The 18,928-nt window shown below is 42.8% G+C and overlaps 1 protein-coding gene across 1 annotated transcript in view; it reads left to right on the plus strand.

The window, feature by feature from the left end:
- The window catches only part of POLN (DNA polymerase nu), a 1,535,958-nt gene that overhangs the window by 882,901 nt on the left and 634,129 nt on the right, over positions 1-18,928 (plus strand). The gene's annotated exons all lie outside the window — the stretch shown is intronic.

The following is an 18,928-nucleotide window of genomic DNA, read 5'->3' on the forward strand; positions in this document are numbered from 1 at the left end:
TTGGTACACACATTTATTAGGTAATATTCTGAAAATAGTCTCACCACGATAAGAAACACCCCAACAAATTACCACCGTAGACCGCATGGAGCAGAAAAACTGCATTATCAGATTGTGCCCAAAGTTGTGGTTTTTGCTGCATAGGTACTTAAAGATGCAGGGAAATAACACTGAAGTGATTAGCAAGTTACAGTGCAGTTTGGACAATGAATGTGATCAAGTGTGCCAGTTAACAGCAGAATTAAAACTGAGGGAGCCAGACACAGAATTGCAATCTAAAATCAGTAATATGGCTACCTAATTGCCTCAGAAAGAGAAACAAGTCAATGAGAGCGAGCAAGAATTAATGCATTTGAAAGCAATTTTGGAAGAAATAAGAATAGAGAACAGGGAGAAAAACAGAATTCCGTTCTATAGAACAGGAGATATTCAAATCACTGGAAGAAAAGAAATGACAAAATGGATACAGCACTTAATCAGTGTCAGGCGAATATCAGTGAATAACCTTAGGGATGAGAATTCTGATCTCTGTCATGAGGCAGAACAGCTACATGGACAGTGCAAGAACATAGAACAGCAAAAACGTAGCCTTAAATCTCAGGAAAGGTGACAAAGCACTACATTCAATGGAATTGAAATCAATCACAGCTCTGTCCAAGGAAACAATGTTCCTGTGGCCAGACCTGGTTATAGTAAAAAAGAAATGCTCCACACTTCAAAAAACTGCGCCACAAATAATATCAAGGCGAAAGAAAGTATAAGAATATTTATTGCGTTGCCCTCTGTGATAACACGTGTTTCGACACACAAGTGTCTTTCTCAAATCAGGACTAGAATTGACTATCCTCCATATCAAAGTTCATTCACTTCAAGATTGGTGCATGAAAGAAATCACGGGTTCAATCCCTCTTCGTTAAGTTGTCAAATATCCTGACGTACGAACGGCAGGATATTTGACAACTTAGCGAAGGGGGATTGAAGTGAACGAACTTTGATATGGAGGATAGTCAATTCTAGCCCTGATTTGAGAAACACGTGTTATCACAGAGGGCAACGCAATAAATATTCTTATACTTTCTTTTGCCTTGATATTATTTGTGGTGCAGTTTTTTGAAGTGTGGAGCATTTCTTTTTTACTGCTTCACTCAAGGGGTTGGGCTCTGAGTCCCCTTCTTTGCACCACACTCAACTGTGACGCATTTGGATTACAACAAACACCTTAGCTCATGGACATATAAATCGGTTCTAAAAAGCCCCAACCTTTCCTGAGACCTGGTTATAGCCCAATGGTGGGGTATGAATCACCAACAGATAGTCACAATGATTCGTGCTCCCAAGAGAACAGAAATGAGTGACAGAATGACACACCAGAATGCACTATGTAGCCCTATCAAAATTATGAAATCTATCTAGACTTTGATTAAACCATTAAAAAAGGGAGGTGATTCTTGCATGGAAGACCATTTAGAAACGATATATTTAAAGCCCTCCAGATATTCCCTAGGATCTATGTGATTATTGCGACTGCCGAAAATGCTGACTTTTTTTAAAACCCCTTTACACCACATATATATGTGGGGGGAGACCCCCCTGTACCCACTCCCCATATTATTATATTCTGTACCCCCAACATATATATGTGGCGTAACGGGGGGTCAAAAGAAAAAAAAAAAGTCTGCATTTTCGGCCTTTGTAATTGTGAGGGCGACATTTTGGTACAATTCCCCTAGGTAACAATATAGACAATAGTTTCACTTAACCCTAGATTCAGCAGCTGATAGTGTCATTCGGGGTCTCAATGAACAGGAGCATTTGTCATAGGCGTGCCATTTGTCAATTGACTGTGCTCTGGCTCATACTGACCTTAATCTTCGATCAAAGTAACAGCACTATTACTCTAAACATCACAGCAACTAACACCATGACCACCACATCAGATGAAACTAGTACCCCTCCGAGAACCAACAGTGCGTGTGACCCTACGCCTAGGAACCTTAGACTTCGATCTAGACTGACTAAGTTATTCAAACCTCCGACCAGGCTCTTAACACTATTGCCCAACAAAGAAAACACACCCTCAAAAAACAAGATACTATATTAATAAAACCGAATCTTACCAACCGAGGCACCATCCCCAAACCAAATCACAGAAAGCCCAAACAGAAGGAACACTAATCCTTAACTAATGATTTCAACAACAAAGTTTCTCTAACCCCATTGGCAGAGACTTCTGCTCCCCACCGCAAAGGAGCATTAATAAATGTGAGGTCACTAGTAGCCCATGCCATACAGATTGGCGACTTGTTCCAAACAGAGAATTACCCATATGCTTGCAGTACCAGATAACTATATCATTCTTAGAGAAGACAGAAATGAAACCCGTGGAGGTGGTATAGCTATCATAGCCAAATCAAGTCAAGCGATGAGACTAGTTTCCCCTCGGCACGTCAACTCTTGTGAATTCCTTACTGGCAAGTTACCCATATCTAACTCCCAAACCATCACCATCCATCTAATATATAGACCTCCAGGCCCCATTGGCACCTTCGAGGAGGACATATTTACAATCCTTTTGGATAACTTAAAAAATACCTCACAGTTACTCCTACTAGGGGATCTGAACTTGGGATTCAACGACTCTAAAGACCTACAAGCAGCATCTGTAGCAAATGTCATTACTGAGCTAGGCCTCATACAAAAAGTCACACTACCAACGCACAAGAAGGGCAGAACCCTTGATTGGGTGGCTGACTATAATTGTGATACCACCATTACGGCCGTCACCCCCCAGGTATGTACCAACCATTCCCTTATAGCTTTCACACTAGATGCCAAAACTCCCACAACTCGAAACAAACCTATAGCACCTCCAACCCTAACAAGAAACAATAAGAATATAACTACCAACAAACTACTACCTCTAATACTCCCCACTTTAAACTCACTACCAGATACCTCCAAACCTTTGACACTGGTAAATGAATACAATAAAGTCATGGCGGAAGCCTTAGACACCATTGCCCCTTTAACAATGAGGAATAGCAAACCTAGAGCACACCTAAATGCCTGGTTTACCCCCATACCGAAAAACACTAAGAAAAGGAAAACCTAAAAGTGAAGCTATATGGAGGCTAGTGCCATCTGAGGCAAATAAAGTTAATCTTCTGAACATATCTTCCAAATACAAAGCTGAAATACAATAGGATCCAGTAAGCGAACTCGAGCACTAAAGAATTGTTTACAATCCTGAAAGAACTTGAGAACACAATCCTTGTACAGGATGATTGCTTTAAAGACAAGGCATGTTGCTCTGACATTCAGAAGGCCCTTACAGACAAAATCTCCACCCTGCAAGTCAAAATATCCAAAATATCCAAGAAAAAACTTAACATACCAACCACAACCCCACAAGTCTACACACCCCCTACTATACCTAAACCTGCACAATGCTTCAACTTTAGTCTCTCAATACTAGAGGTTGAAAAAATTATCCTCTCGCTTAAACCCTCGAATTGTCACAGCGACAAATGTCCTGCACAAATTATAAATGACACAGCCAGAGATTTAGCACCATTAATCTCTAGGTTTTTCAACGTGTCATTTGCCTCGGGCACTATCCCAAGCAACCTCAAGGAATCCTGGGTCCTTCTACTCCTTAAGAAACAATCGCTTGATCCTTCCATACCCACGAATTAGAGACCCATTACAACGGTGCCAATCCTCTTAAAGATACTAGACAGGGTGGCTTACCTACAAATTCAGAAATTCCTTGTGCAGAATCAACTCCTTGGCATCCGGCAATCAGGATTCAGGCCACAACACAGGACGGAAACTGCTCTTATTGACCTTATAGCACAGGTCAACGAGCTGAGAGACAAAGGTAAATCGGCCTTACTACTCCTACTAGACCTCTCGGCAGCGTTTGACCTGGTGGACCACAAGTTCCTCTGCAACCATCTAGACTCAGCAGCACACTTTTCCTGACAAGCCATTGCATGGATCCAATCATTCTTAAATAATAGAACAATGAGTCTTTTCTACTACAGCAGCAGTAGACCCCATTCCTATCACCTGTGGAGTGCCTCAAGGGTCATGCGTCTTCCCGACTATGTATCATATATTTACCAAGCCCCTTTTCGATGATCTGGACGGTCTCGGTGTCACCTACACTAACTATGCAGATTACACCCAGATTCTCATACCGTTTACAGGGGATTAGATAAGGATTTGGCCTTGGTGAATAGGATATATCTCATCATCCAGGCATGGATGGCAGTCCACGGTCTATGCCTGAATGATGACAAAACGGAGCTCATCATTCTAGGGACCACAGCTAATATAAAAAAACGTGGCCTCAAATACACTGCCTTCAATATTGACGGCAACACGATCAATGTAGCTAAGGAGGTAAAAACTCTAGGTTTCTACCTGGAGGCTAACCTTACTTTGACAAAACAAGTGAATGCTATGGCATCATCCACAGCTTACAAATGTAAACTAATTAGATCTGCCAGGCCCTACCTCTCAACAAGTAGCTATACCACTTTGGCTAGAGCACTTGTGCTGTCCAAATTGGACCACTGCAATGGCCTATATATTGGCTCCAATAAATACATCACTAGAAAAATTCAAATACTGCAAAATAACACCTTGAGAGCAGCATTAGGAATAGCCAAAAAAGAACATATCTCTGTAGTGAGGAGGCAGACTAACTGGCTCTCCACTATTGATAAAATTAGGCTAAAAACTGCTACTCTGACCCACAAGTGTCTAAATAACGTGGCATTGTTAAGATGGATTTCTGAACTCTGTCCTGGAGGGGCAGAGGTTCAGAAGTTCAGAAGGCCAGTCTAGTTTCTTGGAACAGGGTAACCTCTGGACAAGCCAGACCAATCAAGGTAGCGATCGCGGCGGTCAAGACTAGGGGCCTCATTACACGGTAGGCCTCATTACTCGCCTTACTACGAGGTCCCTTAGCGGGTTGGTACTTTAACGCCTGCTTTTAGCAGGCCTTAAAAACCAACCCGCTAAGGGACCTTGGTGCTAATTACGGCACCGCAAATTTGCGGTACCGTAATTAGCACCTTCCCCATTCCCATTATGCCCTAAGGGGCAAAAATGGGAATGGGGAAGGGCAATGGTGGAAGGGGGGAATTACCGCCCCGCCAACCTTGGAATAGGGCAGTAATTCCCCTTTCCAACAAGGCGGTGCTGGTATTTTACCGGCATGGACCAAGGTGCTAATAGCACCTTGGTCCACCGCCTACCGTGTAATGAGGCCCTTGGTCTCAAGAGGGGTGAGGGTGACTGAAAGCCCGCAATGAGCACACAAAGCAAGGACACTTGCAAATCACTCCAAGCAGGTGTTATATTAAAAATATAGACACCTTTATTACAAGGCCTTTGTAATGTTGACCATAGTAAAGAATCACGATAAACTCAAGTAAACCAACACATCACTATCAAATACAATATATATAAAATTACCGAAGGGTCTAAAGGGTTAGAAGCACAAAATATGCAGACCACCTAGATGGGGAGGAAAACAGGCAGTGCAAGTTATCGTTAGACCCAGTTCGCCTTCAGAGGCCACCTAACTAGAAGGAAATCCGAGCCCTACGAAGAGTGGAGCCTTGTGCTCAAAAGTACCTGCACACGCTGGTGCCAACGGGCCAAGGGGAGTCTCTTCAAGGAAGTCAGGCAGTTCAGAGCGGTGAACAAAGGAGGACGAACAGATCTCCGCTCCTCAAGCGCAGCCTCCACTTGCGGGCAGAAGCAGAGCTCGAGTGCGAAAAAGGCGTTCTGTTTAACACTGCGAGGAAAAGCTACAGGCTTCTGCAGGAGGGCGACCGGTTCCTAGCGTTGATACTCACCGGTCCCCGATGCAGGCAAACCCAGGCTTCTCCGCATCAGCTTCAGTGCTGGCAGGTTCAGATACGAGCAGGGGACATCTCTGCGTCGTGTAGATTCCGTGGCAGCAGAAGTTAGAGTTGAGAATGTCCCAAACGCAGTGAAGCCGCACAGATTGTTACCACAGCAGGGCAACGAAGCGGCTTTGTGTATTTCAGCCCAATGTACACTTCTCACTTCAGACCTGGGAATGTCAAGTGTACGAATCGTGTGAGAGTGTCAAGGACTCGGAATACAGCAGCAACCTGACGGCGGTGACAGAGCAAGACTCCGGGGTAGACTGGTCAGTGCACTGGATGGCCCAGAGACGCTTCCGAAGGCTTACGTGCAGGAGATGATGAAGATGCCGAGAATAGTTGTTCCCACTATTCCAAAGGGTCAAAGTACCAGTACAGGCCTTCTCGTTCAATCAGAGGCAGAATGGTTTCACAGGGCGACAGCAGTGCAGAGGAGCAGTCCTTCAGCGGGTCACCAGCGATTCCTCGGTTCATCCTCTTAGTTGCAGGATACTTGGCTCCTGTATCCGTCGTTCGTGAGAACTCAGGAGATCGACATGGTAGTGGTGTTTCCAGCCTCCTCTTATCCAGAGTTCCCTTTGCGCCAAAATGGAGAGGACCCAATGGGAGATCTGCTCACAAAACACTCACACCATACGTGGACCTATCACGGACCACGGTGGTCCCAGGCATTCAAGACACACTAGACTCTCTGGCACCCAGGATGTACATTGGGACCAGACATCCCAGCCCACACCCTGGAGGTGCACACAAGGCCTGTAGAAGCCAGTGAAAGCATGTGTGTTTCGTGGGAAAGTACATGCCCAAATAAGGAAGGCCCCGGGTCGGCTCGACCTGGGGAAGGTGAAGGGGGCCAGATGGTCAGCGGGCAGGACAAAGAGCCTCGTGGTCTGGCCATTTTAGAAGCCAGGCCACCATTTTGGGCTAAACAGCCAAAAGGAGCTCAAAACACAAAGAAACGATCGCTGCCACCAATCCCGTCCGTGATTCACTTGCACCATTCGTTAACAATCCAAAGAGAGTGTCTAGGGCCTGTAGAGTGACTAGAGACCCAAGAGAGCAGTAACTTAGCTTACAGTGCCCTCTTGTGTCATTTTGCGCGAAAGTTGCAACATGATAAAAGAACTATGGAAAACAACGTTTCCCGGTACTGACAGTTTTAAGTGCATGTCAGTTTCCCCGTAAGAATGGAGCGAAAGCCCAGAGGAGTGCGGCGGAAGGCTGCGCTTCTCTGGCAAAGTCTAGATCAGGGTAAAAACAACAGCAAAATGTTTAGGGGTTGCCACATGGAAGGAAAATTACCTACAATTAGGAAATCTTTCCTACCAGGCATCATATTACTTAATAGACAGAATTAATAGAAAATATACACTCCGACCCACTAGTGCTGCCTACACAAACTGCCTGACCGTCCCTACCTTTAAAATGACTAAAATTGGCAGCAACAGTTTTCCAGTCAAAGCAGCCCAACTGTGGAACTCCCTCCCCCCCCCGACGCTAAGCCAGACCAAACTTACGCCAACTTCAGGCACCACATCATCAACTGGTTCAAAGAAAACGACCATTAACATCAGTATGGCCCATCGAATTTCTTATGACCTTTGTACATATGTTGCTATCTCCGTATAGATGTACATAACTTGCCATTATCACACATACAAAAATAAGATTATCCAGGCTAAAAAAGAAACCTTCAATGACAGAATAAGCCAAGCTAGCTCCAGTACTAAAGAATTATTTAACATCCTAAGAGAACTAGGGAACCCTAACCCCCCGGTCAGATACGTGCACTAAGGATAAACCTTGGAGCAACAGTATACAAAACGGCCTATTCAGCAAAATCAACAGACTCCAGACCAAAATAGCTGACAAAAGGTTACAATTTACAGCTAATATTCCAACACCACCTTCTACCTTACGCATCAATTCAGGCGTCAACTTTAAAAAGAACTCCATACCCGAAGTTCAAAAAATCATTGCATCACTTAAACCATCTAATCGTAAGGGTGACAGCTGCCTGGGCCAGATCATAAAAGACGCAGCTAGAGATTTAGCTCCATTCATCACAAAACTCATAAACTCCTCCTTCTCCAGTAACTCCGTCCCAAGTAATCTCAAACTGTCCTGAGTTCTCCCGCTACTGAAGAAGAAACAGACTCTAGACCTGGCTATACCCACTAATTATAGACCGATCGCGACAGTCCCCTTCTTATTGAAAATCTTGGATAGAATTGCTTACTTGCAAATACAAGACTATCTAGAATCTAACCAATTACTCGGAACACGACAATCTGGCTTCAGACCTCAGCAGTGCACAGAAACCACCCTTATTGATCTCAAAAGCCAGATCGACGAACTGAAAGACAAAGGCAAAATGGCCATCTTACTCCTCCTAGACCTTTCAGCAGCTTTTGATCTGGTAGACCATAAAATACTTTGTGACCATCTATCATCGGTAGCTCATTTCTCCAGCTCTGCAGTCACTTGGATCCAATCTTTCCTCGCGAATAGAACTATGCGTGTGTTTTCACCTTCGGCGGGTGCTGATCCTATCCCAATCACCTGCGGAGTCCCTCAAGGATCCTGTGTCTCGCCTACTTTGTACAATATTTTTACAAAGCCACTATTCAACAAACTGGACCGTCTGGGTGTCACCTACACTAATTATGCAGATGACACCCAGATACTTCTACCCCTATCAGGAACCTATGATACAGACGTCACCCGGATTAATGAAGTCCATACCATCATTCAGGCATGGATGGCCACACATGGTCTCTGCCTGAATGAAGATAAGACGGAGTTACTTCTAGTCGGCTCCCCCAACAACCTTCTTAAACTGAGTCCTAACTATACAAGTATCCTCATCGATGGGAATAATATACCCGTAGCCAAAAATTGAAAAACATTAGGTTTTTACCTCGATGCCCAGTCTAATCTAATCAAACAGGTAAACATGACCTCCTCTGCCACAGCCTACACCGGCAAGTTGATCAGGGCCTGTAGACCCTTTTTATAACCCACCAGCTGTTTCACATTGGCGAGAGCTCTCATACAATCCAAACTGGATTATTGCAACAGCCTCTACCTAGGTGCCAACAAAGCCATTATAAATAAATTGCAGAAGTACTCGAGAAGCAAGATATTTAGGAAGGGAGAGTTGAAGGTAATTTGGCCCCAGGCCCCAGAAGGCCTTGTGGACAATGCAGAGGGTTTTGAACTTAATCCTCGCAGCCACAGGGAGCCAGTGTAGCGATTTCAGTCCTGGAGAGATACGGTCCCTGGGCTTGAGGCCAAGGACAAGTCTCGCAGTCCTGTTCTGGATGAGTTGCAGAGGGCGGAGAGTAGAGGCAGGCAGATTTAGATAGAGGCTGTTACAGTAGTCCAGCTTCGAGAGAACCAGGGCTCTGGAGACAGTGAGCTTCTGGGGGAAGGAGTGGAAAGGAAGGATACCTCTGAGGAGGTGCAGCTGGTAGTGTGACTTCTTAGAAACATCAGAAACGTGAGGAGAGAAGGAGAGAAGGAAAGTGTGGAGTCGAAGGTGACCCCGAGGTTTTTTGTCTTGCAGGTAGGAGCAGGAAGAAGGCCAAGAGAGGCCGGCCAGAGAGCTGCAGGGAAGGAGGGAGTGGGTGTGCCGATGAGTAGAATCTCGGTCTTGCTGGCATTAAGGCAGAGGTCGTTGGCAGCACACCATTCCTGGATAGCAGAAAGACAGTCAGAGATGAGGGAAGGAGAAGAGGAGGCTGAGGGTAGCCTGAAAATGAGCTGGGTATCATCCGCATAGCACTGAAAGTTGGGGCAGGGAGCAGCGATGCTGTGGGCGAGAAGTGCCAGATACTGGTTGAACAGCCAGGTAGAGAGGTTAGAACCCTGGGGGACACCACAGGTAGAGAAAAAGATGTCAGACAAGAAAGACCCCAGTTGGACCTGGGAGGGTCGATTTGAGAGGAAAGAGGTCAGCCAAGCCAGAGCCTGACCAATGATACCCAGGTTATCACGGAGATGGTTGAGCAGGATGGTATGGTTGACAGTATCAAAGGCAGAAGAGAGATCAAGCAAAATGAGAACACATGGAATGTTAGAGTCAAGGTTCGAGAGCAGGTCCTCACGGATGTTCAGGAGAGCAGTTTCCGTGCTTCTGGCAGCTCTGAAGCCAGACTGATGGTCATGAAGGCTACCAACAGATTCAGCATGGAGATTAAGCTGGGAGATGGCAAGTTTCTCCAGGAGCTTGCCCAGGAAAGGAGTGATAGAGATAGGGCGATAGTTAGCTGGGCAGGACGGGTCGGAAGAGGGTTTCTTAAGAAGGGGGTGCACAAGGGAGTGCTTGAGAGGGGATGGGAAGACTCCAGAGGCGAAGGAGTGATTGCAGAAGTCAGCAAGGGCAGGAGCCAAGGAGTCGATGTGGTCCTTAATAGTTTTGGAGGAGCAGGGGTGGACCTGTGTTGACGAGACTTTCATAGATCGGACTTGTCTCGAAACCTCATCAGCAGAAAAAAGGGGAAATGCAGAGAAGGAGAGAGGAGGGGTGGCTGCAGAAGGGCCAGAGGATGGGCAGGGAATAGAGGGGGGGAGGTGATGGGAGGAGAGTGAGGACAGGATGTCCTGAGTTTTAGAAATGAAGTGAGAGGCCAGTGCCGTACAGAGGGCCTGGGAGGGGACAGGAGAGGTAGAGACTGCAGCAGGGTTGGCCAGCTCCTTGCAGATTTTAAAGAGTTCAGCCGAATTGTTAGATGCCGCAGTGATGCGGGCTTGGATAAGGGCTCTCTTCTTGGTGAGAATGAAGAAACATGTAAGATTTTACCAATTGTGTATGTAGTTGGTTGCGCATACCATGTAGAAAATAATCTAGAAAAAGAGCTTGAAGCAGGAATAGGAAACATATGGTATAGATGTGACAACATTCCAAGAGTAAGCACGAAGATAGGCCCCAGAAGTAGTCAAGTGGCAGAATTGGCCGCTATTTGTTAGGCGATATCTCCAGCAGTAGAAAATAAACTCAAAGAAATGGTTCTAGTAACAGATTCTGATTATGCGCGAAATAGCTTTGTAGAATATTTACCTGGCTGGAAAGTGAAACGCATGCTCACCTATAACAAGAAATCACTTAAACATGGCAAGAAGATTCAAGCCATAGACACGCTTGTATCAGAAAATGACCTGATAATACATTGGGGGAAAATACATGGTCATTTGAAAACACCAGGTGAAGACAAACAAGGGAATGACAAGGCAGATCAGTCAAAATTGGAGCTGTAATGGGGGAAGTTATTTTCTATTGAACACCTGCTTGGTGAAATACATGTAGATGAGATAAAACGTTCCAAGAATCCAAAAGCAGTTGTGCAGCCTGTGGCACAATGGAGTTTTGATACTCAAGATCAGGACCTGATCAAAGCGCAAAAGGAAGGCCTTATTCTGGGCCTATTTTATAACCATTTGCTAAATGCAGAACAAAATCCTCTGACTAAAGAGGACTGCAAAGGGAAAGAAGAATTGAGAGTGTTATTAAAAAACAAAATGAAAATTAGATTACAAGATAGACTAATGATTAGAAAATCTGTGACAGGCCAAATCCAATGGGCAGTGTCTTCGTCATTTCGGGGATTGATGTTAGATCATGCCCACGATGCCATAACTGTAGGACAAAGAGGTTCACAAAAAACTTTAGAAATTTTAAAAGATTAGTCTTATTGGCCACACATGTCCCAAGATGTTGAGCTCTACACCAGAGGGTGTTTAGTCTGTGATGAAAATGTGCTCGACACTTCCATGGTCTGATTTACAAATCGACTATGTCGAGCCCATAAAAAGATCAGCAAGGGGAAACGGGTATATGCTGACAGTAACTTGTCTAATGTTCAAATGGGTGCATTCCGGGCCCAGATTGCAGTTCGCAAACGGCAGCCACATTACTTGTAAATCATATTTTTTCAAGATTTGGTTTACCTCAAAGAATAGAGTCAGAGAATGGAATTCAATTCACTAGTGCATTTATGACAAAAATATGGCAAATTTTGGGTGTGAAAAGAAAACTACAGATTTCTTACTGGGTCTCCTCTTCAGGGGCAGTGGAATGGTGTAAAGATCAATAGTTGCCATGTTGAAAAAGTTAGTAGCTGAAGCAGGATGTAGTTGGGATTTGCGGCTTCCATTGGTACTGATGGCTATCAGGATGACGCCTTCTAAATCAACAAATCCAAGCCCTCATAATATATCGACAGGAAGAAAATTGTTTCTGCTGCAACACTTACTTTACAGAACAAATGAACAAGTACTTTTAAATGCATCCACAATTCATGAATGTGTAGAAGAATTGAGAAAGTACTTGCAACATGTGTTTGCATTTGCGCTGCAGAATTTGGAAAAGGCCACTGACGGTGCAAAGACATATTATGATAGGAAGGCAACTGTGAAAGAATATGAAAGAGGAGACCAGGTATACACATTTAATTTCGGGAAGGGGGAAACATAAAAACTCTAAATTTCTTGCAATGTGGCAAGGGTCATATAGAATTGTAGATAAAGTTTCACCAGTGGTCTACAGAATTGCTAAAAAGGAGGCAGAATTAACAGTGGAACAGTTTGTCCATGTTAATCAGATCAAGCCTGTTCATCCAAAACATGAAATAAAAAGGTTAGAGCAAGTTGAGACTAACAGGGAATAAAAAATAGAATTGCCTTGACAAATGGTTAGGTGTACATAATTGTTTTTGATTTTTCTGACTTATTGGGAAAATGTGTTGGTTGCATGACATGTTATTTCTATCATTTGTATTTGTGTGCATAATCAAATGTGGTTTCAGATGCCCCCGTGAGAAAAGGAAAGTAAAAGATTTGATGTGCTTGATACTTAAGTTGTCTTTTCTTTCTACTCTAGAAAAATAATTATTTTCCTCGCCAGGACCAGATGCTTCAGGCGCTGGACCTCTGCAGGATACCACTGTATTGGAGTCCCCTGAAAAGCCCCTAGACCGAAGAAGAGGGTGAAGATGATGACCCCAAAAGGTGTGGAGATGATGACCAGAGATGATGACTGGCTGTTAAATTGCCGTAGCAGAGCGAAAAAGGAAATCTTTTGGCTACTGTTGGCGTTAGTTGTCATGAATGCTCCATGTACCATGGTTGTGAAAGCAGAAGTTCTGATAGAGCCGGGACCAGCATCAGGAATTGCAGTAGAAGAAGAATTTCCCCCAGGCTTCATATTGGGGAATAGAAGGTTGTTATACCAGAACAAGTATGTCAGCCTAAATCCTGATTTAATCATTGAAAGGTTCCTTAATCAGAAATAAAATCAGAGCCATTAATGGAATGGGTGCAACCCTGTAAAGAAGAAGCTTGGAGGGCAACCAAGGAAATAATGTTACAATTGGAAAAGACTTTCATGAGTTCATCTAATGTTAAGAAAAGGAGGGGGAAAAGGATGGCTGGTTTATTAGTGGCGTCAATTGTGATGACAATAATTGGCGCTCTGGTGGGCACGACAATATCTACAGCCAGTTCTGTATCGGTGGAAACATTAAGTAGCAAATCACATGCATTAAGCTATGTTTTAAAAGAGTTGCAACAAACGTTAGAGAGGATCAGTAGTGGACAGAAAGAAGCTATCCGTTATGTGAATGAAGCCATTCTAGTGCTCAATGAGCAAGCAAAAGTAGTAGAGCATAGTACCAATGTCATTGTTAAACATGTTAAACTGCTACATGATGTTTTAAACTCCAATTGAAAGGATGATGATGAAATATTTACGGGAAGTTCAAAATGCAGTATCTCAGTTGATTCAAGGCCATATACTTCTGTATTTTGTGTCATCTGATATCGTCCGTCAAATGATGGTACAAATCACACAAAGGGAGGTGGAGAGAATCCAAGAAAGAATTTCCTTTTGAAATGTGAAGTGCAATACCGTTATGCATTAACATGGAGAGAATGGAAATAGGTTTCCTTCTGTGCATTCCGTTTATTGTCCCATAATTGATCTATCAAACTAAGTTGGTACATAATGTAGGTTTTTCGCAGAATGATGTATATGTTAGGATTGTAACTCCAGAGATGATAGCATTTCAAACATGGGAATTGATTTATATCTAATCCCAAAGTTAAAGTTCAAGGAGCAGAATATATATGTCCCGGCAAGCCATTTATACCTGATGCAGCGAATGCTGTTTGTGGACTGAAGTCTGACCATAGGGAGTCTAAGGGATGTGAGGTGATTATAAAGTGATACACAAGTGGACGAGTTAGCCCATGCTAAATTGATCAAGGATAAGTGGTTAGTGAGTAATTCAATGACAAATTACATAATTACCCGCCTTAACCATGGGTTTTTTTATTGTAAAACAGTTGCAGCATAGTGTGTTCTACATATCTATCCCTAAGGATAAGGTGGATTGACCCTGTTCTATGCTGATGGCGATTTGTGGGAGGGGACGGTAGAGAACATTGCTTTCTTTCATAAAAACGGATTTCCTATTGATCCAGATATTCAATTCTTATTGAAACATAAAATTGTATACACAATTAGGATTCATCTAAATAAAGATAACATTACTGTGAACAGTTTAGGGCTGACAGAGGCAGATAGGTTCAATTGGGCGACCTGGATAGAAAGAGGTTTGATGACTTTGGCGGTTCCAATGCTAATTATTTTGGTATGGTTAATAGTACTTACCCTTAAGATGAAAATGATGATACTGGTTTTAATGGCGATGGGGAGAGGATTCAGATGAGTGGGAGCACATGTGTTTTAGAACATGTATTTTTGTATTTCCTGCAGTGATTTCAGGTTATATCCCAGCAGTAAAAAAGGAGGGAGTGTAGGAGTAGGGGCTTTAGCATGCACAATATAGCTCATCATTTTAGCATTCACATGTAAGCATGGGTTTGAATTCCAATAGGGAATCAGGGGCTGAAACTCAGTTCTGGACTCATGAATTTGAGTCTCAGACAGAAAGACAGAAATGCAGAAATGCACAAGGCACATGGCTGCCAATGCAGAAGGTACATGATTGGAAATGCACATGCTTAAAATTGCATATTATTTCTGGTTGATATTTCAATTGACTGAGTTGTATTAGGCCTAATACTAACATAGTAACAATTCTAATCCAATCCCAGTAACAGGTAACGGAATCCCTTAATGACATTTAGTGCAAATTAGTCTTTGTGAAAATGACCTGAAGACAGATTTGGAAAAATGCATAATGCTTTTTAGAATGGGGTTTTAAATTTACAGAATAAGCTTGTGTGGCAAGATAAAAATGTAAAGATAGTTCCACTCTGATAGAAAAGGCATTGTTTAATCAGGAAGCGCAAGAGAAATGTAACATTTCTCTTTTCAGAAATACAGTTAGAACAATGAGGAAAACACACAGAGGGAGTCGGGTGATGTGGGTGGATCTGGCTATGGGAGGTGTTGCATTGATTGACAGAGTGACGTATTAAAATGGGCTGTGGGTGGGAGTGTTGAGGCAGAGACATCTTCGAACGCTGGGAGAGATATCTACGGGCTGGGAGAGACGAGGTGACAGGGACGGCTGGGGTCAGAAATCACTGCTGGCAGGCTGTTTGATGTGGGAGTTCCTTATCTGAAGAGGATTTCCATGTGAAACTAAATCATCGCCAACAGATCTGGGTAAATATCAGTTTCTATCAGTCTGTCGGTCAGTTAGTCAGGGACATAGATCACTTTATTTTAAGTGCTGTCAATGTTAAACGCGCTTGTAATTTCGCAATTATGTGAATGCCATTGCTGTGTTGTTTTCTTCTTTCTCCAAAATGTATTTCCTGCCAAGTTCCACGTTTTCAAGGGCTGTTGGTAAGATTGAGCACAGCTAATCATTGAAAATGTTCGCAATGTATTCACACGGTTTACATATCATGTGGGCATAAGTGCCACTCTGTGGAACTTGCATATTTCTATTTATACGATAAAAACAGTTTTAAAAAATAACCTGTAGTGGTTGTGCTGTATTTAGTTTCTTTTATTTCATATGAATAAAGGAACAGAAGCATTATATGAGATATCTGGACATAAAGTAACTGTTTAGCTAGAGAATCTGTATGAATGTGCAGTGTTTCAAGTACATGCCTTACAATTGATACTCAGCCAAAAGGGCAAATTTGTGGCATTGTACATAAGATACCACGAGCAAGTATAAACCATTGACCCGGGTGTACAAAGTTCAGTATTCTGTATGGTGAGTAACCCTGGTAAAAACATTAATTAGGTAATATTCTGAAAATAGTCTCACCACAATAATAAATACCCCATCAAGTTACCACCATATACCACCATAATAAAAATACCATAAAGTGATGGGTATAATCCCAGAATATATATCCAACACTTCTGAGTTGTTAGAATTAAAACATCTTGTGATTCTAGGCGATTTTAACATCTGGTTGAAAAACAATGGTCATCTAGACACTAAACGTTTTAGTCACATTTTCTAGACAATACCATTGACTACTTACCAATTGTGGAAGCACACTCTAAGGGTTGCTGTCTGTATCAATGATTTTTCAGAGACATGAAGATGATTGATAATCATAATCTCGTAGGTTTGTGGACAAACCATTTTATGCAATTCTTCTCTTTAGGGTACCCTAGGCAGTCACATATTAGTGATACTAGCCACAAAAAACACTTGCTCACAACAATTTAAATTGATGTCTCCTTTAGCAGTGAAATTGGATCATATAATGACTCCAACCTTTTGGGTCAGGATTAAAAGCTCACACCTCTTTTGAAACATTTCAGTATACATGTCAAAACCCATCTTCTTACAACCTGTAAAAGGTTTTAACAAGAATGTTTCTTCATGGTTCATGCCCGAGCTAAGGGAAATTAAAATGTCCTTAGTAAAAGAAGGAAGGATTTGCATGAAATTCCAAACCAAGGACAGATTAAAGTCTCTTAAATCTGATCATAAGAATTATAAAGAATTCATTTTTAAGGTGAAAAAGTCTTACGTAAATGAACAGATTTGTATGCTGATAATGGCCAAAGAAAATTTTTGAGCTGATAACTAAATATTGAATCTGGCCTTAGCCGTTCAATCTATGCCAATTTCTGAGAACTATTATGTTGTTCTAAATGAGTTCTTTCTCTCTAAAATGTCAGACATTCAGGAAGAGATTAAGACACGTCAGATAGTTGAAAACAAACATTAACGAACAGATTAGCTAAAGGGATTAACATATTGTGTCACACCTTTGCGAGTCTGCAACCACACCCATAAAAGAAGTTGAGAACAAGAGGGGCAAGGACCCTGTAAGTGAAAAGTACATCATCATATGCTTGGTAGGGAAGTTTGCAAAGTAGCTAGGACAAAAGAACTGGGTAGCTGAGAAGAATATCCTTATAAATTACCTATTGACATTTACCTAAAAGGATGTAAACCTAGAAGACCAAAAGTAATGAAAGTAGAAGTCGTCTAAAGGAAAGGAACACAACCCAAGCCTTGGATTTCTATACTTATGAACACTGTTTTTTTCATCATTTTTGATTGCCCGAGAGACTGGGAAGTTTTCTGTTTGTTGGAGCTTCCATGAACACTTTAGTTTGGGAAGAGATCATGCTTGCACAGTTGCTTCAAGTTATTAGTATTAGGGAAAGAGGTAGGCCTTTGAGACATTACAATTAAAGACTGTTTGGTTTTGGACATCCTGACAATTTCACTAGTTTTCTTTGATGCTGGGAAACTCCTCTTAGCTTTAGGGATAGAGTCTGTACCCAACAAAATATGCCACCATTGTATCCAAGCCTTACTTCTGCACCATTACAGTATACAAAAACTAGAATTAGCTATACGCTGGGACCAATCTCTTAGAGAGGTGTTTGAATGAAGTAGAGTTCTGCATGCTGAACAACTCACTGCAATTTCTCACTCCCATCTGTGGGAATCCAATTTGATTGATTGATAATCTGCTACATACACTGGTCTGCACCTGAATCTCAGTGAAATCTGCATTCAAGAGCTAGGATTCAACACCCTAACTCCCCTCACACACTCCATACCCACTCCTCCCTCAACTAACTACTCACTACTAAAATCTTGCATCCTTACACTTCTCACACCCCTTCAGACAACCAACCAGTAACTTAACCTACTCAAACCTTATCAATCTTCTATCAACAACCATTCTGTCAGGTTTTGCACTTCCCAAACCAATGGTTTATTGTACGGCTAACCCACCCGGTCCATACCAACCACAAACAGAGATTTTCATATCGGCACACAGATATTGGGTACCTCCGACCTGCATCCATCAACACCACAGGTTTCTGCATCTGCCTTTCCATTATCCTAGTAACACGTCTGCCCTTCTTTCTAACATTACATTCTTCTTTGAAGTAAAGACCCTCCACAGACTCCTCACGCTGACGGATATGGTTCACATCAAAATCTACATCAGCAGTGACATTGACAGTGAAATGGGAGGGATGTCATTTAAAGATGATGGAAGTGTTCATTAAGACCGCCCCTTCTGTTTTCACTTCAGATTCAAAGAAAAATAAAAGACCCCACTGTGCCCAAATGGCAGGGACTCAGAAATTACTCATTCTGCATGCCTAAGAAATGGGGCATGAAGTCTGCCTTCGAACAGTGTCGAAACCTTGGCTGCTGGGACCCCTTCTGCATCCCCCAATGTCACGTCACCATCCACTTCAAAGGACCTTTCGGGGTCAATGTCAGACTTGATGTTGAGGTATGTCCCATTATCGAGAACTGATTTAATGCGGTTGGGTCACATTACATGTGCTACATTTAATGAAGATGCCTACCAAATACCCTCTGGGTTTGAAACTTTTAGGAGCTCGTACACCCCATAAGAGTTAATTTCTGAGTAATCAAGGATAGCTAGCCTCTGACCTAAAATATGCTGGTGGGGACTGACACCTCCCCGGAGGTCGACTTCACTCAGCCTGACCCTTGCACTCATCCAAATGGTCCGGTTCCCCACATAAGGGAAGTAATTGACTGTGAACTGACAGA

This window comes from Ambystoma mexicanum, chromosome 6q (assembly GCF_040938575.1).
Source record: "Ambystoma mexicanum isolate Mex_15411 chromosome 6q, UKY_AmexF1_1, whole genome shotgun sequence".
NCBI classification, from domain to species: domain Eukaryota; kingdom Metazoa; phylum Chordata; class Amphibia; order Caudata; family Ambystomatidae; genus Ambystoma; species Ambystoma mexicanum.